The sequence below is a fragment of the Lissotriton helveticus genome, chromosome 4_1, assembly GCF_964261635.1.
Source record: "Lissotriton helveticus chromosome 4_1, aLisHel1.1, whole genome shotgun sequence".
In the NCBI taxonomy this organism is placed as follows: domain Eukaryota; kingdom Metazoa; phylum Chordata; class Amphibia; order Caudata; family Salamandridae; genus Lissotriton; species Lissotriton helveticus.
In genome coordinates, this window is record NC_136063.1 from 1,124,722,444 (window position 1) to 1,124,748,783 (window position 26,340).

Genomic DNA, 26,340 nt, shown 5'->3' on the forward strand with positions numbered 1-26,340 from the left:
CCCATGTGCCTATTTTTCTTCGACTTTAGACCCAGTAGCAAGAGCCTTGCCAAGTTGTTTAAGGGCAACGGCGGCAGCTGCGGCGTCCATTCGACAGTCCGCAGGTTTAGTCATGAATAATATGCTCACGGTAATGGTTCCGCATGCAGTTGACACTCTATTGAATCAAACGAAAACTCAACATCTGACGAGCGCAAGATTGTCTGGATATGAGTTGACGTTGCTGGCCAGTCACATACGGATAAAACGATGTAATGTGTTGAATCCAGCAACATTGCTGCCGATCGACACGGAATCAAGTGGTGAAGCAGTACATGACTGCTATCTCAGAACTGAAGAGGAAACTAAGGGTCGTATTGACCTAAAAGATACTCCATTGACAGATCCCGATGGTACTTTGTATGTGGATGGTTCCTGTTTTAAGTTGCCGAATGGTGATGTGACGACTGCGTATGCTGTAGTAACATTGAGAACGATTGTGGAAAGTGCAAGATTAAGTCAGAATTCGGCTCAGGCTGCCGAGTTAATCGCTTTGACGAGAGCGTGTGTGTTGTCTAAAGATAAACGGGTGAATGTGTTTACAGATAGCCAGTATGCGTTTGGTGTGGCACATAGTTTTGGACGACTGTGGAGAGAGAGAGGATTCCTTACGTCGCATGGCACGAAGATTCAACATGGTCAGCTTGTAAATGATCTTTTAGATGCACTCACATTGCCTAAACAGGTGGCCATAGTCAAATGTAGCGCACATCAGAAAGTAACGGACGATGTGGGTCGTGGTAATGCGTTTGCGGATGAAACGGCTAAAGAGACGGCTAAAGATTTGACGAACAGAATGTATGTTACGAGCTCAGTGAGATGGCCAACAGAGACTGGTATGTGTGAAGACACATTTGAAAGTGTGAAAGGAATACAGAATGAAGCCACTGAGACGGAAAGGACTAAATGGAGAGAGAGCACGGGAAGATTGGATGAGAATGGATGTTGGGTTGATTTATCAGAGAAGCAGAGATGGATGTTACCGGATGCGTATGTGCTCGCTGTTGTTACAATGGCTCATGGTATGGCGCACATCAACACTAAAGGCATATGCAAGTTGTTGTCTCATGTATGGAAGAATGATGGGATTACTAAGTGTGCCGAGAGAGTGGTTAAGAATTGTATGGTGTGTTTGATGCACAATCCTGGTAAGGGCACCCCCACTCCACCTGGCCATTTTGCCCCTCCTACATACCCTTTCGAAGTCATCCAGTTGGACTTTATCCACATGGACCGATGTAATAACTTGAAGTATGTGTTGGTTGTGGTGTGTGCATTCTCTAGGTGGATTGAGGCCTACCCCCTTAAGGATAATACGGCTTTATCCACGGCAAAAATTTTGCTCAAAGAGTATTTTCCCCGCTACGGAATGCCTCGGGTCGTATGGTCGGACAACGGAAGTGAGTTTGTTGGGAGTGTGATGAAGAGTGTGTGTCGCGGTTTAGGGATTGTACAAAAATTTCATAGTGCAAATCATCCACAATCAGCAGGATTGGTGGAAGGATATAATGGCACTTTAAAACTGAAATTGGCTAAAATTCAGGCAACAACTGGTTTATCATGGCCCGACGCTTTGCCTCTGGCTCTCCTGTCGACCAGGGCAACTGTACACTCTCGAGTAGGGCTCAGCCCATATGAGATTGTGTTCGGCCGTCCTGCTAATGTATGGGGAGTTCCAAGACCTAAGGAATTTGACAGAATTGAATACCCTATGTTGATTGATTATCTCTATGATCTGACTGCTAAATTGAGTTTGATTCATCAACAGGTCTTTGAGTCTCTGCCATCACAAACAGAGGGTCCTGGTCATCGACTTCAACCAGGGGACTGGGTCCTCGTCAGAAACTACGGACGAAAACGAAACCTAGAACCAAGATTTGTGGGCCCGTTTCAGGTACAGCTGGCTACGAGGACGGCGGTTCGACTACACGGACGCCGGAACTGGGTACACGCTACCCACACCAAAAGAGTCCCGCTTCCTCTGCCGTCGGACACCTGGATGAGAAGAGGTCTTTCTTCATCTGAGACCGACACTTCACCACGTTTCGTTCCATTCAGCGAAGCACGGCTTGTATCTGACACCGTTGCTGACTCCTCTCAAACAATTTCCTCCACGTCAACCTTGGAAAATTTGACTGTTGAACAATTGCCTGAACAATTGAACACTCCTTTGCCGTCCAATCCATTGTTTGAAGATCAGACTCGCCCTGGAAGTAGCCGATATTTTCTTCGTCCACGAACAAGCCATAAATAAAAAGATTTTTTTGTTTATAGGTTCTACATTGCTCTGAAAACAGTGGACATTATATATTGTGTATCTTTTTCTTTTTTCGTACAGCCAAGAACATTATTTAGTTAGAACCTACCATCCAGGTTGACCGTAAGGCCGTGCGGGTACTTCCTTCTGTTTAGCAGCTATCGACACAAGGTTGGTTTCTATTATCGATTTCTGGGAACTCCTGGAAATTGATAACCGCTACTCAGAACGAAGTGCGTCAAGAACGTCGCGGACGGTCGTTAGGGGATGGAATCATCATTGTCTAAGCTGTCGGAAAGAGAAGAAATGTTGGCGCAAAGATCTACATTGCAGAAAATATGTCATACAAAATGGTTTTTCTCACAAGTAATCATACTGTTTCTCACCATATCTATGCTATTGGTAGGAGGAATATATTATGGGTCTCAGTTCTTATTGTCTTCTGCTACACCTACCCTTCCATCTCATGATCAAAATGTCGTTTCTACTGTTTCTCCACATTCCTTTTATCTTCTGCCTCAACACGAACAAATCAGACGTGCGGAATTCAGAAACAACTCTTTTATTCAACTCCTGCATCAGCATCAGTTAGTGGTAAACACTACCAACTGTTGGGTGTGTGGGTTAATGCCACATACCATGGATAAGGGTATTCCGTACTTAGTTCTGCCTTATAGTGCACAAGGGTCAGCTCGAGCATTACAAACCATGTTCCGTAGCGCACTAGATTCCTACCCCCATCGAGAACCACGCTCAGCAAACTCTGGTCCTGGCCCGTACCACAAGACTCTGGCGAGAGCTATTGCAGACTTAGATAGAGATATTTTTGACGCATCACTCATCCCAGAGGAAGAGGTGCGAGCATATAAGGAACTAAGTGAAGCTGAGTACAGCTTATCAGTGGGTGAGAGGCAGCTTAAAAGCTCGCCACCGATATGGATTGTACCTCACCTTGGTAATTTCTGCTTAAAAGGTCTTGGTCGAAATCCGAGAGCTCAGTTTGGGGAGAGTGCTTGTACCGAGACGTATGTCTTACCGACGCTCTCCTCCCCTGTCTTCCTGCCTGCCAAGGGTACTTACTTTGTATGTTATGATCGAGCCTATACGTGGTTACCTCATGACTTCTCGGGTACCTGCTATATTGCGAATCTTTTGCCTCCGACTTTCACTGTGGCCTCTGATTACCACAGAACTAGAATTGCAAGAGGTGTGGTTAGCAAAGAAGATACTTCCGGACAAGAAGCGGGAGACTTCTTTAAGGGTTTCCTACCGTTCTGGGGACCGATGGTTAATAGCAGGAACTTGAGGCAGTTAACTCGTGTAGTAGAATCAACTGCCAACATAACTGCAAATGCTCTTGGTAATTTGACAGCCGAACTCCAGGCGGATAGACTAATGACGTTGCAGAACCGTATGGTTCTAGATATCGTTCTAGCAGATAGAGGTGGGGTTTGTAAAGTCATCCATTCGAGCTGCTGCATATTCATACCTGATAACGCTCCAACGGTTTATCAAGCCATCTCTAAGTTGCACAAAATTTCGGAGTCCATACACGTGGACGAAGGAAATTGGACGCTTCTGGGATGGTTTTGGGGGCTGATATCGACTTGGGGTTGGAAGATTCTGATGATCATAGGGGTTGTTGTGACATTTCTGTTCTCATGTTGTCTTTGTGTGCAATGTGGTCCTGCCTTATGTGGCCTTTGTGCTACGACGTGTATAAGACAGCCTGTTGTCACCAAAGAGGCATTGAAGGATAGAATAATGTATCAACAACATCTGAGTGATCTGATGAGTATCGAAATCGATTATGATTCCGACTAGTGCTTGCCTACATGAGGGCAAAAGGACCGTCTGAGGTTCCGTAAAAATTATTACGATGTTCTGGGCATTACCGAATATAGACGAGTTTGGTATCTACGAACCGCAAATGACGAGTTCGACAAGTGTGCGAATTTTCGCTACGCTACCTACCAGGGTTCGTCTAATATTACGTGTTCTTCATCCGAACCCTTGGGTTCCATTTTAGATACGGCATCCATTTTGTTTCTTGCCCTCACGTAGTCAGCGAGCAGGTAACTGATCGCCCCTTGACCCTCTAGTTCCCAAGCCTTGCGGAAGACGCATATTCCTTTCATGCGTCTTTATGGCCGGAGGAATGACACAGCTAAGGCAGATGGCACAGCTTGAGGGTAATTTGGTTGTACCGGTCTATTGTGACAGCCTTACAGGCGATGGATCCAACTCTTTTGATCCCACGATCATGCTTCCGATATTACCCCCCACACTCTTTTCTCTACACGTGTCTGACTTCCTTGCAGCTGCTCTTGTCTCTCCTTCTTTGTCATTTACAACTCTAATGGGTGTGCCTAATGGTGGGAAGATGTACTTTTACAGTTGGGAACCGGCATGGCTATTGTAATTATGTTCCGGGATTCTGAACACATGAAAGCGACCCGTTTTGAAGTCTACTGTGGGAACCGGATTGTAATCTTTTGTCCACATGTTATGCAAGGACAACATTCTGTATAAAAGAGAGCGACCTACATATACAATTTGAAGCAGACTCTCAGAACCTACACACTGTTGTACTTCTTGTGACTTTTGCCTCCCTGCAGTAATAAACGCTGATCTTTGACGCTGAAGGAAGTGTCCCGTGTCTCTGTAGTTTGTGCGCCGAAACAGGTATCCCATGAAGGTTATAGGTGTTGTTCCCTGGCACCGCTGGTACTGTTAAAAAGTCCAGTCCTTCAGATTCCCCTGGAGCCCGTGAGTTTTGATATAATTGAGGTACTTAGAGCCATAGAGGACACGGCAGGACGTAAGGCCCCGGGTCCCGATGGAGTGCCAGCGGATATGTTTAAGGCAAATCCGCTGTTTTGGGCCAATATTTTATTGAAAGTTTTTAATGCTTCTGCTGCAGTGGGATTCCCTCAGACCTGGTCTTTAGCTACGATAGTACCAATATTTTAAAAAGGGCAGAGAGCAGACCCAAGATGCTACAGACCAATATCGTTGCTGGACTCCTCGGTAAAAATTTTAGGGAAGGTTGTCCTGGCGAGAATAGCCGCTTGGGCCAAGGGGAATAATATTCTGTCCGAGGCACAATATGGATTTAGGACAGGGAGGAGTACAGAGGATCAATGCCTCAATCTCCACCTCATAATTTCCAAATATACTAGAGCAAAAGGGGAAAGTATATTCCTTGGCTTCATGGACTTGTCCACAGCCTTTGATCTTGTCAATAGATCTAGACTGTGGGCAATGCTTCTGAAGATGGGCCTCGATAGCTCCTTGGTACACTTTCTGGCGGAGCTCCATAAAGATCTGAGAGCCCGCATCAGAATGACAACTGACGGAAAGTGTACGGAGAGCTTTAGATCAACTAGAGGGGTCCGTCAGGGATGTATACTGGCGCCAATGTTATTCACGTTATACTTGAATTCTTTGGAGGATGACTTAATGGCAGCCACAAAGGATATTCTGAGCATGGGGGGTGCACCAATTCCGGTGCTCCTCTATGCCGATGATGCGGTGCTAATAGCCAGGACCCCAATTGCCCTGCAAAAGTTACTTGACTCATTCGGTAACTTTATGTCCAGTCTTGACCTGGTGGTTAATAAAATTAAATCGCACACTATGTCAGCAGGTTGCGGCAAATTTAAAGAAAAAACATTCTTCTGCGAAGGTGAGGTCATAACAAGCGTTAAAGTTTTTACTTATTTGGGAGTTATTTTTGATCAAAGGGGAACTTGGACACCGCAGTTAACATCAAAAGCGAACGCGGTGAGAAGTTCATACTCTGCAATCCTGGGGTTCGCAAAGAGATTGGGCGGAAAACCAATCGAGGCTATCCTGGCCATTTACAAAGCCAAGACCGCCGCGATTGCTAGATACGGGGCTGCAGTCTGGGGATATGTTAATTCCAAATGCATTCAGATAGAGGAAAACAAATTTCTTCGTTCTTTGTTGGGACTACCCCAGTCGACTGGTACTCATTCTTTACATCTTGAGCTGGGTCTGGGTTATATTCTAGATATAATTAATCTAGCTCCGCTTCTGATGTGGATTAAGCTCTGGCTAAATCCGAACCTTAGCCTTAACCACAGGATCATTAAAGATTGTCTTAAATTAGACCACAGGAGGGATATTCAGTGGTTGTTATATGTTGAGTCCCTGGCCGCAAAGCTGGGACGCCCTGAAATCTTTGATAGTCCGGATTCCCTGTGTAAAGCTGACTTAATGTGGGTGAAGACCAATTTCACCAGGTTACGCATGGCTGAGCGCGAAGCGGATGAGTTATGTAAACCCTCAGTGAGGGCACATGTAATGATAACCCTATCATCTGAATTGGCTCCTTACCTGGCAGTGGTCACTAATTCTTTTCATAGGTGGTTACTGTCTAAGTTCCGCTTTAATCAAATTTACATGGTCCTGTGGGACGAGAAAGATTGGTGTAAGCTTGAGGAGTCGTCCCCATGTAAATGTGATGGTTTTTCAACCCAGGATAATGCGCATTTTTTGTTCTTCTGTTCTTTTTATTGTGAACCTCGCACTCGATATTTAAAACCAATCCTGAAGGAGATGGGTTTCATGCAGTACAAGCTTGCACTGTTATATTTACAGATGATGAATTCCCCTGTAATTATGTACTGCACTGCTAGTTTTTTGGCCGCATCTGTTAGATGTAAGAGATCAAGGTTAAGATTGGAATTACAATTGAGGACAGATACCTAAATTCATGTCTACTGTACTGGTGAGCGCAAATTGTAATGAATTTTATGTAAATAATGCCCCTTTTAACTTGCTTTTTAATTCCACTTAATGTTTAATACTGTATTAATTGATTTTAAGACATTTTGAATGTATGATATATGTTGTAGAATACTTTTATGATTTTAATTAATCGAATAAAGTGGATTTTGACTTTGACTTTGAGTGATAAAGGCACTGTGAAGACCACTACTCTTTCTGCAGACCTCATAAGTGTTTAGTTCACATTCTCACAATTTCAGAATGTAAACATTTTATATCGTAATTATTTACAAAAAAAACGTTGTTATTAATGTTGTATCTTAAGCAGCTAACAACCACTGGCAAAGCCAATAGTGCTGGATGGCTTTAGGCGTATGTTAGTTATTGTGTTTTATATCTGGGTGCAATAATAGAAAGCACAGAGAGGCAACAAAATACCAGTCGAGTGGCACACTATGGAAATCATACAAATGTAGTTTACTATTACATATTAATTAGGCCACGTCCCCTTTAGAGACCAGTCCACCACCTCCGTCTTTTCATCCCACTTAAAGACCTGCGAACAACTGGGTGTATAACATTGACAATAATGAATTTCATTGTTTTAAGAAAAAGCCAGATCTGTTTACTTTGCCAGTGCTTGCAACTAAAACAAAAAAGTATTCCACTCTCACTTGTGTGCGTGTTAGCATAAATATTTCGTTCTTTGTTTTGTGAAAATGATTCTTCATTTAGTGAAATTTCAAATATATGACAAGTGCCCCATCTTCTGGTAATTCGCGAGATTTGCTAAGTAAAGGTTATTTTGTGACTATTTTATTTTGAGTAGAAGGGATTTGGGGCCATATGTATCAAGCCTTTTTCCCGTTCGCAAACGGGCCGATTCTCAGAATCGGCCAGTTTGCGAATGGGAAAAGGCCTTTTGGGATGTACCATACCAAAAGGCCATTGCAAAATAGAGAATCGCAAAATTTGTGATTCTCTATTTTGCAAATGCAATTAAGGAATTGCAAAGTGCGATCCTTAAATGCAATTCTGGAAGCACCAGAAATTTGCTATTTGGCCTTAAGGAATTGCAAATTACCACCAACATCAAGTTGGTAGTAATTTGCGATTTTATTTAAAAAAAAATAACTTTTTTGATTTTTCTAAAGTGCCATATGTTGTGTATGTGCGCAAAATGTGCACACATGCATATTTCAGGGGTGCAACAGGGTGTCCTTTTGGCACCCTTGAAATTGCATTTTCAATTTGCGATTCTCTAATTGGTAATCGCAAATTGAGAATGTCTTCCCATTCATTCCTAAGGGCCTCCTAGCCCATAGGAATGAATAGGAAGGTATTCCTTAATTGCGAATCTCAATTTGCAATTCGCAAATAAGGAATATGTAGGATTCGCAAAAGTTTTAGCAAATCCTGCATACATTGCATTTTGCGATTCTCTAATTCCAATTCACTTAAAATCGCAATTTGAGAATCGCAAAACTCTTTTTTGATACATATGGCCCTTGGTTAGGCAGGCAGCTCAATAGACAAAAAACAAACAATTATAAGTAGTCAGGAATGGTGGCATCATAGGTGAGAGCTGGCCTGACAGTACCTGAAATGTCAACAAAAGAGGGACGTTTCCCGCTGATTGGCAAATAATTTTTGTCTTCTGCATATATTCTTTGTCGTTGACATCGTACAGCAGCAAAACACAGCGTGCAGCAATCTGAAGTTCTGTGTCTTTGAAAGGTGATCCTGGAAAACAGCCTTCTCTAAATCAATGTAATCTTGTTTGAGTCATTTAATATTTCAAATTCATCTATGCGCTACGCAGTTATCTTGCCATTAAACATGTTGTTTTCTTTACATTCAAAAGGTGGTAGTAAATGTGCCTCTTTAATTTGGGTGTGTACAGTGTATAAGAAATTCCGGTGGATTTATTTTTGTACTCTGGCATGACTGAAAAGGTGTTTACTGATCTATGCTATATTTTTTTGTGATTAAAAACATCCATCAAAGTTCTGCCTTAATGTAGGGATTTATGGTTTTACAGGATAATCCATCTAACCATGGGCTTGAGGACTGTTTGTACGAATTCAATTGCCATGTTTGTTTATCTAAGGATTGTAGCAACCATTGGGGAAATTGAGCTAGACCCGTCCAAGGTGCAAGCTTTGCCATCCACTTGTCCCCCCCCCCAAAGATATTACAATGCTTTTTTAGGCATGGCTGGTTATTGCTCAAGATACATTCACAACTTTTCTACCATGAGTGCTCCTATGGTAAACTTGACGAAGCAAAATGTCCCATTCCAGTTGTCTTATGAATGCGATCAAATTTTCAAAGACATAAAACATGTGAGTGAGAATGCAACTGAAATGGCCTATTTTGACCAGTAGTTACATACTGAGATCACAGTAGATGCGATCTAGGTGGGGTTGGGGCAATCTTTGCTCAGCACAATGGTCATCCAGATGCTTAGAGACATATTGTGGCCTATGCCAGTCAAAGCCGGTCTGAAACAAAACATACATATTCTCAGCAGGAGAAGGAAAGTCTGACTGCAGTGTGGGCTTGCGAACATTTTCATGTATTGCTCTATGGAAAACAATTTACTGTCATAAAAGAACACCAAGCATTCCATACTATTTTTGGAAATTCGAAAGCCAAGATGCCCTTCGCATCAAGAGGTGGAGTTAAGATTGCAAGAGTACAAATATGAGATCATACACAAGATGGGGAAGGATCAAAACCCTGCAGACTACTTTTCACGAGTGGCACTACATCGACATAGTTCACCATCCAAGGTGGCTGCAGAATATCTCAATTTTATTTTGAGGTCCAGCACTCCAGCAGCTCTGTCTGTGGAACAAATCATTGCTGCCAGCAATACAGAAAAAGACATGCATATCATCAAAGACCTCGTTGCAATGCATTTCTGGAGATAGAGTACTTGACCCCTTACCGATGGTGTTGAATTGCGTATGTTCAAGACTGTGCAAGATGAGCCAGCATTCACTCAAGAAGGCCTAATATTGAGAGGCTTGAGAATCATCATACTTGAGCCTAAGACAGCAAATAATCAAACTGGCCCATGAAGGACTCCATGGTATTGTAGCCACCAAGAGAGCTCCAAGTGTGGTTCCCCCAACTAGATAAGCGAGTCAAGAAGAAGCTGAAAATGTGTCACATTTGTAGCTGTTTGTGTCCCAAGGCGACATAGCACCCAGTAACAATGGCTGTACTTCCTGCTCATGCCTGGGGGAAAGTTGAAGTTGACATCTTTGGGCCTCTAAGTAATGGACATCATCTCATGGTAGTCACTAATGAATATTCACGTTTTCCTCTGGTGGAAGACCTATCTTCGACAACCCAGGACAAAGTCATAGAACAACTTGATTACATCTTTGCAGTGTGTGGCATTCCCAAAGTCCTCAAATCTGACAATGGCCCTCCGTTTTATAGCAAAGAGTTCAAAGAATTTCTTGGCCAACTCAATGTAATACATCAAAAGAATACACCCCTCTGGTACCAAGCCAATTGTGTCAATGAGCGATTCATGGGCACCCTCAAGAGGGTGATTCGTTGAGTGTCGATGGAAGGAATCGATCTGAACCAAGCCCTGTCAGGCCCTACGGGCCTATCAATCAACTCCTCAATCCATGACCAGTGAGAGTCCAGCCGCCTTGCTATTTGGGAGACCCATCAGAACAAAACTACTGCAAAGGACATCAAATTGACCACTGAATACGGACAAGGTTCATATCACTGACGCTATTCAGATAAGCATGATGAAAACATATGCCGAAAAGTGCCGGTGTGCACAGGAAACAGTCTTTGACAAAGTAGTCTGGGTCTCAGTTAAAAAGAAACAGCAGCAGAAATAGACACTCAATTTGAAGCTGATCCATTGCAAGTTATAGCACGCAAAGGACACATTGTGACAGTACATCATCCCAGAAAGTACATAACACAGGGCACATCACATTTTAAACATCTACTTCAACAGTTGTCAACTCGTAGAACTTCATGTGGGGCGACCCCACTTACAAGTCTCACCCAATCGTCTGAGCGCGTGCCCCCGTTATGCGATCAGGGTTGGCGTTGTGCATTTCACGTAACCCAAGCTGTTAGACAAGTGCAAGCTCCTTGCTAACTAATTGAGGAGATGTGATTTCTTAATGATGTCTGCCACTTTCTATTTAACAAAGGTGGAGATGTAGTGTATTGATGATGTATGTACTAGGAGCCTTGCGGTTCAGGGCAGACTCTGAACTGGAACTATGTTATATGCTGGGAGGTGTTAAGGTGTGGTTTGGCAGAAGTATGATGTTATCGTGCAGAGTGTTAATGTATGTTGGAGAATAAAGACTTCTATGTATTAGCTCCATGTGTGTTGTAGTTCATTTACATGCTCCAGGGCTGGGGAAGACACTACAAATTGCGGATTTAACAATTTAAATTTTCCCAAAATGACACAAGCTTGTATTGTATTTGATTGCAGCATTTATATAGAGCTTACTATCTCAGTGTTCAGTGAGTGGTGGGAAAAGTATTGTCTTAGCTTTAAGTCTACATGGGAATTGTTCTCATGCTGCTCATGAGTCACTGGAGAGGTGCTTTCTCTTGGTGTTTTTGGCACAAAGCATCCAGGGGTGTGATGGATGAGAAGGGAGAGAAATAGACAGGCAGTTTACAGTCTGTAAAGTACTGGCATTGTGACCGGTTCTGCAAGTACCAATGTTATGTTGATGATTAGTCTGTATTCAGAATCCAAATGTGCATGCTGACGGTGGCAAAAGGTCAATGGCTCATTAGACACTCCTAAAAAAAGAAAAACATTATTTGCAAACTGCACAAGACAATGCCACTCTATGTTCATGAATCATGCTGCTGGCCTCTCAATCATGAGAACGTTTTTAATTGATTGCACAGTTAAACATTTTAACATGCACATAAAATAAACACAAGGTCCTTGGCCCTTGTGTTTACACAAGACCTATAACAAGAAATGTGACTCATATGTTGTATGAAGATAAAAACAAACAGCCAAGAAACGGGCCATATTTATCCTTTTTCATGCAATGCAACGCACAGAACACCTTGCTGTGCTGCTTGAAAGGGAGAGGGCAGGATCGCACCATATCTATCTATCTATCTATCTATCTATCTATCTATCTATCTATATGGTGCATTCCTACTCTCTCCATGCGGCAAGGCAGTTTTGGCTACCTAGCGCCAACGCAGGCAACCTTGCAGCATGGTGCCAGGGTGCCTGTGTTGCAGGCAGGATTGTTTTTGTGCAGGAAGGGACACATTGGTGCACAAAAACAATCCTTTGAGGCTTTTTTCCCTTTCTGCATGTGGTTCAGAGTGCAGCACACATAGAAAGAGGAAAGAGGACCAAACAAGGAGAAATAAAGATTTTCTCCTTGTCACACCTCTCCTGGAAGGAGTAGTATTTTGACACATTCCCAGGTCTATCACTTATGGTAAATCTGGTAATGAACCAAAATCCATGGGTGAAAGCATGGGAACAGCCCCACATGAAACGCCTCCCTGGCGCTGTCCTGAAATGGCTGGATAAAAATCATCTGGATGCTCCCTTTTTAAGCCCAAAGGACCGTTATTCAGATCTTGATTTTATCAAGACCGGATTACGGAAATATTCTTTATTTAGGGGCAGGCAAGTCCTCTTTTAGATGCCTATAAGAAGCACATAACTTTGCGGACAGGCTTCTACATTGTCTTCCTAAACATGTCTTGTAAACAATGGGATTCTATCAATGTGAGTGGTGACTAATTTTATATGATATTCTCTAAACTTGTGAAAAACTACAATGTGAAAATTAGGCCTCTCTGCGGGTGGCAGAATGAGGGCACTGTGTGTTTTTAAAATACCCCTCACACACTATGAATCCCATAGTGTCATTCTCCCATCATTGGGGTCTTCCCGTCCCTCTACGGGGCGGGGCGTGCTTCAACCTACGAGTGGCGCGGAAGCACTTCTATTTTTTGACAATAGGCTATGTGATGTGATACGGATAGTGGTATGTGTTAGGGAGTGTAGGGACCTGTTTACGTGAATGGTGGTGTAAAAAAGGTAAACAATCACTGGCTAGTCGGAAAAATTAATTTTAATGGCTTCGCAAGCTGGGAACATTAAAAAGGGGTTAGTAAGTAGATTTACAAGTGTAGTCTACTTTGTCGACATGACATGTTTCATAGGCAGACCCCTCCTGCCTACTCATCAGGACCTCTGTTGATCCCTACAAAAATACTCAATTCTAAACTAAATGTTAAATGCCTATGGTCCTAAAACAAAACAGCAAAAATCGGCTGCTAGGTTTAGCCTCTGGGCTTGAGTTGGCCCTTAGTGAGGCATTATCATGAAAAATTGTCATGAAAATGACCTAATATGGTCTATTTGAAGCGTGGTGAGAGGACCTCATGAGCCTGCGTCTTAGGGTGATTAGTTGACTGGTTAGTGACCGCATGCTTAATCTGGCTTTATTCCATACCCTTCAGCAGCTCCGTGGCTTTCGAAGCCATTAAAATTAATTTTTTCGACTAGCCAGGGAATTTTTACCTTTTTTACACCACCATTCACGTAAACGGGTCCCTACACTCCCTAACACATACCACTATCCTCATCACATCACATAGCCTATTGTCAAAAAATAGAACTGCTCCCGCGTAGCTCGTAGGTTGAAGCACGCCCCGCCCCGTAGAGGGACGGGAAGACCCCAATGATGGGAGAATGACACTATGGGATTCATAGTGTGTGAGGGGTATTTTAAAAACACACAGTGCCCATATTCTGCCACCCGCAGAGAGGCCTAATTTTCACATTGTAGTTTTTCACAAGTTTAGAGAATATCATATAAAATTTGTCACCACTCACATTGATAGAATCCCATTGTTTACAAGTCTAGTTCAGGAGGGTGATTCTATCATCTCCTCTACACTCCCCCAATTGATTTTTTGGCGTTCCTAAACATGTCTCCATGTCGTGTCTCCTTTGCGAACTTTTATTTTAGGTGTATAATTAAAAACACATTTATAAAACTGTTTGCAATCAATGAAATTTTTTCTGAAGATTGTGAGCCTAGCACCATGATTTACAGACAGGAACTGGCAATATCTTCTGCAATTGGTTATGGCTTTCAAATATTTAGGTTTTCTAAATGAATCCCTATTGAACCATTGTTCTCCACTAATTGTATATACTTAAGCTCCTTTTGGGCCTATTGGGACACTCATTTAGGACTTTTATATAACTGTGACAAAAGACCACTGATGCTGAAATCCTATGGCAATTATGGATCTGAGAAAAACAGCGGTATAGTGAAGGATGCAGGCTAAAGAGATCTGCCAGGATAGGCTGGGTTACAGTCATCCTTTGTCTGGTTGTCATATTAGATTCTTATCCATAAAATGACAACTAATCCTCAGAATATGTAGATTGTTTGGACCTGCTGGTGTAGATTATATTTAAGTTCTCCAGTGGCCACCAGAGTGTAGCAAATCTCTTTTGATATAGCATACCTTTCCAGTCAGTGTAGACAGGATAGTTATATTGGATAGGATGATTACATCTCATCATTTGGGCACCATTAAGAATGCATAGTTGGAAGTATTGTATTGTTGTATCTACTCAGTATTTGCATGAGATCTAAGTGCCTCTGTACCAGATAATGCACTTGTATCTGTCATCACATTGTTGTCCAGTGTGGTTACAGTGAGCCATGAGTTGGGAGGTGGTAGAATCAAGTTTTACTATTTCACAGGACCAGTCGAATGGCGTTATCACAGAAACTGCCAGGTTTTCACTTCTCTTCTGAGTTTCATGTGCTCCTGGACAATTCCTGCATTGCTTGGAAAGGATTCCAGAGTTTTATTGCTCATAATGAAAATGCAATGCCTCCTACAGATTTATTTTTGTAAGGGGGTATGATGAATTAATGTACTAATCCGGAGAATAGTTTTTTTTGTATTGTTTAAATTCCAACTGTAGGTATGAAGGTATTTCTCCCTTGGAGTATCTGTGAATGATGCAGAGTGCCTTGAACATTGAACTGCAAGCTATAGGTAGCCAGTGAGGGGCCTGGAAGAATAGTGTTGTGTTCCCTGGGGTGTAGGTAAAGGCGAAGTGGTGATCTGGATTTGTTGTAGTTTGTGTATCCAAAAGCAATTGGCCTCTTGTTGTGGCATGTTCAACCATGGAAGTCACAAGAGTGAGGGTGGGTTGAAGCTTTTGTTGATACACAAGATCAGGGAAGATGCACCTCCCCTAGCATTTCAATCTGTTTCCACAGCATCTCTTTCCTTTAATGGAAAGAAGCCTGTTGTGGCAGTGTCAACAGCGTTTCAACCTCATTTATAATTTAAAAGGTTCTCATCAGGACTGAACTAATTGTAGGACTCAAGGTGAACCCTACTGATGAGCCCCAAGTAGGGAGAAAAGGGTCTGGGGTTGCTTGTGGTTCCTTCTGGAAGACTCCTAACTTGGCAGTTCGGGACAGACTTTTCCCATGAGGAGCAGGGTCAGTATTGATTTTACAGGTGGGCCATTGTCTAAAGTGCCATGGTGGATGAAAATGATGGACAGGAATGCAGCCCTGAGTGATTGCCAGCGGCTTAGATTAACTCATGCATTCCATTGATCGCCTTGTTGTTGCCGTTCAAATAATTGTGGAAGTGTCTGGGGTTGCTTGTGGTCCCTTTTGGAGGTGGCCTAACTTGGCAGTTCAGGACGGACAGTTCCCAGATTGTAACATGGCCATGCCGCTGTCCAAGATGGGTGCGTGGCTGTGAAGCTCCGGCTGCGGCAGCCCGATAACTATATTTTCATGCACGGATCTCCATCTAAGTACATCCACCATGCTGCTATTCATCAACCCGTATTTTGCTGCACAATATTCTGTGTTTTGGGTGGGGATTTGAGGAGCCAGGGTGGCACCCTCGTGGGTGTGTTGAATAGGCCTAGCTCTCCTCGAAGTCCCTGTTGTGACAAGGGCTCTGGGCGAGCCTCAAGAATGGGCTACCGAATCCTGATGGCCCCCTCACACTCCACGAACACCCGCTGTGGCCACCTGACTGCCCTGCCCTGAGATCTGGAACTGCAGAGGACATACTGCTGGCTGGAATGGCGCGCCATATGAGACTGGCACTGGGCAGCCTGTTGGGGACTAGAGTTGCAGAAGGAGCCATTTCTACCCATCTGCTGCTTCCTGATGTTCTGCAGCCCCCAAGTCAACAGTCGTAATCTTTGCTAGAGGTGGGTGGCCAGAGTGCCTACTTTGGTCGCATTGAGGGCTTCCTGGCCGTTGAGGACCCAACTATATTTACCTCAGCAGCCTCATCGGGCTGCCACATTTGCTGAGCCCCCATCCTGATGTGGATCCTTGAGGCCTACCAAGCGTATCCCGGTATTGCACTACTGACAGGGGCTGTATTTTGGCTGCACCTCTGCCTCCTGTTCATGACACAACTCGCGGCACATCAACTGTTGGAGCCGGTCCCTCCCCTGCATGCTCTGAACATTTTCCTTGGCCCTTTCCCCCCCCCATCACTATTCTATAGGGTCAAAAACTACAGGTGATCTGCTACCTTGCTCAGGTTCTACCTGCCGGGGAACACCTGGGCTCCATCAGATCCATTTACGGGCTGTCACCTGCATCAGTCATCTGGGGTAGTCGAGACCTATTGGAAGCGTGACGTTTGCCTGCCTGGGAGCGCCATGCTGTGAGCTGCCCCTCCCGCTGTGCTCCTGATTGTTGCATTTTCTTGCGGGCCCCATCTACGTACACCATTGGGAGAGGTGACCCCAAACAACGCAAACTTCCTTTTGAAAGGGCCAGACAGTCTGGTAGAGCTGAATCCATGTCTGACATTGAGGAATGTGGCTCGGACCCTGTCACAGAGGAACATCTTACCGGTGCCAATGCCATTATGGCTGAGTTGCAGGCTGGTTTTCGCTCCATCTACATTCGCTTAGTCATTTTGAGAAGCTGCTTGGACCGCATGGGGGAAATATTTGAATCTCATGGTACCCGCCTTGATGCCGTAGAGGAATGTATATCAGGCCTTGAAGATAGCAATTCATCCCTTGCCAAGCACCTAGACAAGATTGAATAACTCCTTAAGATGGTTACCATTGAAAATCATACATCACTTTCATAGCGGAATCCACCAGCATGCGGCGCCGGGACCAGTTAGTGGAGCATTTGCTGGTTGAATTGTTCGAGCGATAGAGCTTCATGGACACCTTTGTGGTAGAACGAGCGCATCGCTTACTGGCACCAAGACTGCCACCTGGAACAGTTCCTCACCCAATAATTGCATGATTACTTACTTCAGAGACTGGGACCCAGCACTCTGGCTGCCCCATAAGTGAGGGCCGTAGCAATGTTAAGGATCCACCATCTCACTGTACCCCGACGTCACCTTGATGGTTCAGGAGGCGTGTTGTAAATTTCAAGATGTTAAGGCACTCCTCTGCAAAAATGGTATGTGGTATGGCATGCTGTACCCCGCCAGGCTTCGAATAGATGTAGATGGGAAAGCTTGTTTTTTCTACTCTCAAGCGGAGGCACTCTCCTTCTGTCAAACACTTAACTCTGGTGGTGCTCCGTCGCCATGGTCTACCCATGATCACACTCTTGCCAACTTGCAGGCTGGCCTCACCCAGCATGGACCTTTCCCCACTGGCTGAACTAGCTCTTGTTTCAAATAGAGTGAGATCCTTGACAAATACTCAGGTGGCCCGTTGAACTTCCCCTCTATGTTCTGTTTCTTGACAGGAAATTTCTGAATTTGCCTGTAACAAATTAATATTATGCACCAATTGTTTCCTTCATATGGGCTCTTTTGACCGTGGAGTTGCCCACCCTCGTGGTGTATACCATTTTATTAAGTCTTTTGGGATTTGTGTTTATTTGTTGATTTCCCTGGGATTCACTGAGCAGTTGGATGTTCCGTGTGGGGGGGTGGGGTGGTGTAGGTAGGTTTATTTGGGGATTATTATTCATCTTTTTCTTCTCCTTTCACCATTACCCTGGGGGGGTTTACATACACTGTCACACTTACCATCCAAACGGTGCACTTCCAATTGTGACTAAGACCTTGGCAGGGCATGCCACTTCAGCTGCGATAACATGTTTAATGTGGAACGTTCGGGGCTTAAACAATCCTCATAAGGGTAAGCAGGTCCTGGCCTACATCAATAGGCAAGGGGCAAATATTGCTTTCCTGTAGGAGACTCCCCAGTCTTTGCAAAAACTTGTGGAAAACATAGGTACTTCTCTAGTTACAGCACCTACTTCAGGGAGTGTGCACCCTCATCCATAAGAATGTCCCCTTCAGCCTTACTGCCAACTTCCTGGACAAAGAAGGCTAGTTTGTGATACTGGCCGGTCTTATGGATGACCACTGCGGACTCCTTGTGAATGTATAAGCTACTAATGTTGATGATCCTGATTTCTTTAATCAGCTCTCTTCCATCAAGGGCCGGTTTGACGCCACTACTATACTTTTGGGGGAAATGGGGTTACCCAACTTGGTACAGAACCCACTACTTGATTACATGGGGACCCATACCGTTAGCAAACCACAGGTCTTTGAGGTTTTTAAAGACATCAGGGACATCTATGCCCTGACTGATACATGGCAACACTTACATTCCATAATGCCTGCATATACATTTTACTCTGTGCTACACACTGTATGGAGTCATCTTGATCACTGGCTTCTGTTGGCTAATGCAGTCTCCTGGCTTAGGGGCTTGCAATACTTGCCCTATATGCTCTCAGATTACTCCACTGTGCAGAGGTCCGTTGCTATCCCATTTGGTGGAGTGCTTGAGAGAATATGGTGCATTCCTGGCACCACTCTCTTATATGCCGTGTTCCGTGCAGAGCTCCGAGGCTGCATACTAGAATACTTAGACTTAAATTCCCGCTCTGTGGCCCATCAGGCTACCTCTGGGATGCCTTTAAGGCATACATTCGGGATGTTTGATTCACGAAATACGCATGTGACCTCCAGGACATTCATAATTGCATCAAATGTGTAGAGGATTAACTTAAAGAAATTGACAGGTCTGACATGCTGCAGTCTGGTGGTGCCCAACTGCATTGTCGCTCCACACTGATGGGCAAGTTCAATTCCTTGGCTGACAGAGAGATCGCTTATCTGGGCAAGTATGGCGGTGCCTGGGAATATGGAGAGGGCGAATGTCCGGGGCGCAAATTAGCAAACCTCCTTCGTCCGAACTGCGGTCCCACCTACGTACCTGAACTTCTACTTGATGACGGCAGGCAAGCCACTCAAAATGCTATCACAGATGCCCTCCTTCATAATTATGAACAACGGCACTCCATCAAACATACGGGGTCGACGATGCAGAACTGCCTACGTTCAGGAGGTTGCAATGGTGTGACTCACTGACGCACAGCATCAATTCTTGAGCGAGCCAATCTCTGCGTAGGCAATAGAACAATAGCACAGGTCATTGATGCCTTGGTCGGTCATAAGGCTTCCAGCCTTGACATTATCGTTTACAAGACGTATAAATCATTCTCATGCCGCACCTTCTGGAAATTTACGCTGAAACCCTAGATGAGGGTGTATTGCTGCCCTCAGTACATGAGGCAGTGATTAAACTCTTTCTGAAACCTGACAAAGACCCTCGCCTCTGCACCTGCTACCCACCCATCACTTTACTCAATTTCGATATTAAAATCCTGGCCAGGTTAATATCCCCAGATTGGCACTGTAAATTGATCAGATCATCCCGACAGTCCAGACAGGGTTAATACCTCACAGGTCTACATCCTTCAACCTCTGCATGGTATTTGCAGTACTCAACAAGGTGTTGCTGAGGTACCTGTGGCCATCATTCTACTTGATGCAGAAAAGGTCTTCGACTCTCTTGAGTGGCCTTTCCTCTAGGCGACGCTGCAGAAACTCGGGCTACCCAATAGGTTGATTGCGCTGATCATGCTTCTCTATTCACACCTGGTAGCACGACTCCATGTGAATGGTTCACTCACTGACCAGTTCAAAATCGCCACGCCCCGTGTCACCGTTATTTTTTATTATTGCCATGGACCCACTGATGCTCCACCAACAGGAAAAACACATGCACGCGGACTTCATTTTTGCCCCCGCCCTCTACTACTTCCTATGTACATGTACGATATCTTGCTGTTCCTCCATCAGGCTGCTCAAAATCTTATTCCCATTATTCGAGAAATCATCCATTTCGGGGAAATTTCAGGGCTCCATACCATACCAACTGGGCGAAGTCTGAACTTTTTCCATTAACCGCTGCGGCCTCTGTGCCAAACTGCACGTATCCACTGCAGTTGTGCAGTGATTCTACTAAATATCTTGGTATTATACTCCACAGGGATAAAGAACAGGTGATCCGCCTAAACTATGGGCCTGCTGTGGAAAAAGTTAGGGTCCAGATTGAACAGTGAATACGGATCCCTCTCTCTCTTTTGGGATGGATAGCCATTACTAAGATGGTCGTCTTACCCCGCTTTCTTTATCTCTTTCTTAATATCCCAATACCACTGACTAACACATTTTTCCTCACCCTCCAGGGCCTTCTTCTGCACCTTATATGAGCTGGCCGGAGACTACAGATTCGGTGGGATATCCTTGTGCTTCCATATGGCAGAGGCGGCTTTGGGTTCTTGATTTACAAATTTTCTATATAGCGGAGTAGGGCCACTTTGTTTCACTTGGGTTCCACTCAGACACAGACTGATTTATTCTATCCCGGTGAGAGACCAAGCAGAAAACATTCCACTATCATCCATCCTACTGAGCGAAAGCAAACTAGATTTTAATAACATCCAAACGATATCTACCACAAGTTTTGGCAAGTGTGCTAGGGGTAACATATGGTCTATGTAGGAGAAAACATGTGCCCTATATGGAGAAAACTCAACCAGCTCCTAAGGACTGACCTCTTATACTCATTCTTACTCCCGGTGGCTAATAGCCCATGGATCCCAACCACCCGAGTATGAGTGGTGCAGTGCATTCTTAGTAAAACCAACTGGCACACAATGGGAACTATCTTCCCTAATGGGCATGTCCGTCCACATACTAGAAGTTAGATTTACCTCCGCTACACCGTTAAACCTTTTCCTCCTATGTCACCCTCATGCCATGGTTTGTGCTGCTTGCATTGCTTCCTATCCCATAGCTCCCGACGATTTCCTCCGATTAATGTTTTATTTTTTTATGGAGTTTTATATAGCGCAAACTTGACCCGAAGATATTGGGTATCAGAGCGCTTTACACAAGCACCAGTTGCATTACATGAGAACACATTAATTTTTGTTAGTCACGGGAAGATGAAGTGATTTGCCCAGAATCACAGTATGTTGCGCGTCCCTGCCGAGAACCAAACCTGGTTCTTCAGCACCGAGGTCGACCGTCCTAGCCGTTAGGCCAACTCCTCTCCAGCTCCGAGGGGTGAAACTGATTTCTTTACTATACAAAACTTGCATGTCTATGAACCCTGCTCACAACAAGAGAATAAGGGAACAATGGGGGACAGACCTAGCATAACTGCCAGGGTTCCAGATTGCTATGTGTGACTTTACCATAATATCTGTGTAATTATGAGTGACATTCAATGACTATGAGTGACACTTTCGCACAAGCAAAATCAAGCAATGAAGACGAGGGAAACGTATCATATATGTACTTTAGCACATAAACAGGCCAGCCTGTCAATCACAGAGAGAATAAAAGAGAGATGCACTCGAGAGACAGTGAGTTCAGGTACCTGCAGGTCTGTGGATTGATGCTGGGCTACAGCTGTTGCTTTGGCAATAAAATATAATGTGCACTGGTATTAGTTTCTTGTGCATTTATTTAGCAGGAATTACTTTTCAAATTATATTGCTTAACTAGACTAATGCAGGTTACAATTTTCAGTGCAGCAGTGCTTCAGGATTGTGAATGCAAAACCAGAAGAGCTAATAAAATATAATACAGATCTTGTTTTAAACACATTCAGGAAACTGTCACTATATTTGGGACCTCTAATCAGGAAAAACACCAACCTTTCACTCGCAAAGCTGGATGGTAACATCGCTATATTCACTTCGCAATATCAACTTCAGAAAAAATTGTCTTACCATTTATGATCCATGTATACATGTTAAATGCCTGCTCACGAGACGCCGGCACCTTCAGAAGCAGGGCATTGGTTCTGGGCATCTATAACCCTCTTAACGGCCTCGGGCACTCTTTAATTGCAGGTAGACTCTAGTCTACAAGGCTGGCTGCAGGCAGGCTCAGGCCGCGAGCCACCGCGGGCCATGACAATTCAAGTTTGCCCTCCAGTGATGGCCGTCCAGTGATGGCCGTCCAGGCCGATGTCCCATCCTGACTCCTGAGAGTCCCGGGCGGGGACGTCCAGTCTCTGTCTGCTGTAAAATATTGAATTCAGCAGGGGGTATTCAATAACAACAGCTGATTGCACAGGGCGGCCTGGGCTGGTGCGAGATGCTACAGGCAGTGCTGCGAGCCTCGTGGCCGGCACCTTGATAACTTGTAGCGCTCCGGCCACAATTATTCGCAAGGTTTCGGCCACGGTAATATATGCAGCGCTCCCTTTGGCCTCGGTAGTATGCAGCTGAGGACGGGATTCTATACTAGATTTTCATACCAATCTGTAGAATCCTAGGTCGACTTGGTCTTTATTGTCTGCTAGGTAGTGTGAAGGGGAGAACAACATTAATCATAACACATTTAGAATTCACCAAATTAACTCCAACTCAAAACCACTGACTACCGAAAGAAAATTTAAGAGTTTTATTACATAGCCAAAAACAACTGAATATACAAACACCTCAGTAAGAGGTTCAGAAAATAAACTGGCACTAATACAAACATAATCCTACGCAAGAGTCTCATACGACTCAATATAATGAGCAGAGTTATTTCTAGAAGCATCAGACTAATAATAACTGATCCAGCTTGAAGCTTTAGCTGCATTCGTTCAAAAGGAAAGAAAAGAAAAGTTAGTCTGTCCCTACACTAACACTAAATGACATCCCTACTGAGCATTGACCCCAGGCAAGAGAATAAGGTGTCAGCCGTGAACACTTCCTAAGAAGTACATCCACTATCCATCGGTAAGTAGCCTAAGCCACTGAGCTCGTTCTAAGATGCTCCTTCTATTCTCCTGCCTAATTCCCCTTAAACTACATCTCCAACTGCACTCCAAGACTGCCTAACCAGAGACTATCTCAAGAATGTCCCAAGACTGACTCTCCACCCTCGAGGCACTTTCCCTAATACAAAATCCCAAAAACAGTAGACACGCCTCAGCCACTCCCCTTGAGGCAGGTACCAGTGTATGGATTTTTCCAGCTTGGCTTCTTCTCGTCCAAAAAACGTTGCCGAGTCCTTGGGTCCCAGGCACCTTCCTCGCTAAATGTTGCAGATGTAAATACCAAGGCTCTCCCATCATTTCTACTCCTACTATCTTAACTTCTAAATAATGGCTCATTCTACCTAACAAGCTCCATGGCCTTGCACCTGCAACAGAAATACACGAGAAACAACCTTGTACAAACTCCAAGTTACATTTCGAAATTCAACTGAAAAAGAAAAGTTTTTTTCCAAAAGACGTTTCAGGCCTGCACCTTGAGTCACGCTAAGAAAAATACAGTTAGGCCTCTACTGGCTTTTCATGTCCCAGAATTTTACACGTTAAAGCAACTCTACCGTCACATCAGAATCAGGTTATTCAATAATCATTTCAAAAGGCATTAATTCTTATTACATTTCTAAAGCAACATTATTTTTATCAGGTTAGAACATCACACGTTTATTAATACATATTTCTACATGTGCAACTTTAATATGGCACATTTATCTAATGCAACATTTAACACACAAGCAATAATTTCTCGACATTACTTAAAGCATTTCTCAATCAAGGCACTATATTAGCCTGCAAATTATGTGTACACCTAACTACATTTGCAATACACTCGATTAGTCGTACATTTCTAATGATTACACATTGGTACATACCTCTAAATATGCAGGTGCTGACTACTGGGGAATATAGTGCACTTTGTACAATTTTCAAAATAACATGCCGCTCCCTCAGTCCCCCCCCTTTGATGACCTGTGTCATCACACCTACACCATCCCTAGGGAACGAACCGACTTAAACGGAACTTGTTGCCATTCTCCCTCTTCTGAGCATTTCCATGTTTTTCTGATTCTAATATTGACTGTCCTGCAGTCTCTCCATTCGCCTCCTTTGCACTCTCAGTGATCTCTCCAATCTACTAGATCTGTACCACTTGTAGGCTCTAATCAGACCCCACAATCCAATCACACATGACACAACTATAATAAGAGGCTTCAAAACAAAACCAAGGAATCCTTTGCCAAGGTTCGCAAACCAACTTCCGACTTTGCCAAATCCTTTACCAACTTTCTCCATAACAGTCTCCTCAGTCAAATCTTCAATCTCATAATGGGTCGCAGTAATGTTACTTATATATTTCTCCAGATCCTTGCTGTTATCTGGGATATAGGTGCAACATTCTTGGACCTTCATAAGTTTACAGACTCCTCCCTCTTTTGCTAGGAGGACGTCTAAAGCAAGACGATTTTGCAAAATCATACTGCTTATCGATAACATCTCACCTTCAACCAACACCAACGACTTAGCTGTATTCATGGACAATTCATCCACAACAGTCACCAACCTTCTAATCTTCACATCATTCAAAATCACTCCCAAGGTTGGTATCATTGCTCCAAAAATATCTCCAACCACAGCTGCTGCACTTTCACCTCGTTTCACTCTCACATGTTGTCCTCCTTCTAAAAGTTCAAAATCTTCTGTAGGATAAATCTTAGGGAAAATGATCGCTAAATAACACGTACCATACCATTTTTCAGGCAGTCGCACATAAGCATTCCTCCCACAAACAAAATACACAGTTGGAATTACTTGCGCTACACTTTCTAAAAAGTCCTTTGCATAGTATTCCAATGTAAAGGTGTGCTCACACGTGGCCTGACCCACATTAACATTCTCATAATATGTCTGTGGTCAATGTATGCACAACTTCCCTTTCTGCACTTCATCTAAAGCTATTGGACCATAACTCCCTCTCGACTTGTGTAACTTTTCTTCATCTGTCCAATCCACTTTACCTGCCCTGAATCTCGTAACTGTTTCTGTTTCCTGTACCTGTCTTCTACTTGATCTATAAGTTTCTTCTCTGTATCTGACAACATACACGTCAGATTATGGCGATGAGCATAAGCTGTATCCAACTCTTTAATCGGAATGAAATAAGTTCCCAATCTATCCTCTGATTTGTAATAATTGTACTTATTCAAGTGCTTGTACGCTGGCACTTCAGGAAGAACTGCATCATAATTTGAAAAGAAATACTCAAAATGATTTCGACCATAGAAAATGCTAAGCAGAAACTACATGAAATACCATACATCAATGGAAGATGATGATATCTGATGCTTTCATCTACTGAAGCCGGAAACTGCATACACACATAACAATCTTTTGCATCCATTGCATCAATATATTCATACAACAACTTTGCATACGCATTAAGCTTAAAATCACCCCTAGATAAATCTGCATGTAATCTACAACTCTCTTCTAGCAGCAAAGCTCTTTCGACTCCTATTTTGACCTCTTTCTTGCTAGGAGTGGTAGGTGTAGGTGTTCTCTCTACCTCTACTGCCCGCTCATGTGGTGCTAAATACGAAACTACAACTACTAGAATGATGAAGAGAATAACTCCTCCTACAAGTGTGCCTACTATGCACCTAGCTCTACGATTCGGGTTTCCAGCCTCCATGGTCTCAGGACTGCTTTCAACTCTTTGTTCAGCAACAGCACTTGAAAGTCACTTCTTCCTTCTTCAGTTGCTTGAACCTCTTGAACCACACATCAGAAGCTGAAAGTCCCCTTGTAATTTCAGTTCCTTATTTACAGTGCTAAGAGACAACCCTAACCCTTCTCCGTCCTCTATGGGAAGTCCCTAAATTTCTTCTTCTTCCACTCGGACCTAGGTTTTCTATTTCAGCTTATTTACAGGTCTTCGCTTTTTGAAAGTATTTACAGCAAAGTCTTCCACTAGTCCAAAATACAATTTCCTCCAACAGCTTCTAGAACCTGTTCCAAAGTTCAAGACGAAGCACAATCGATTTGTGAGATGGTACCTCAGCTCCAAACGTAGGAAATATTAGTCTATTCAAGATCAAAT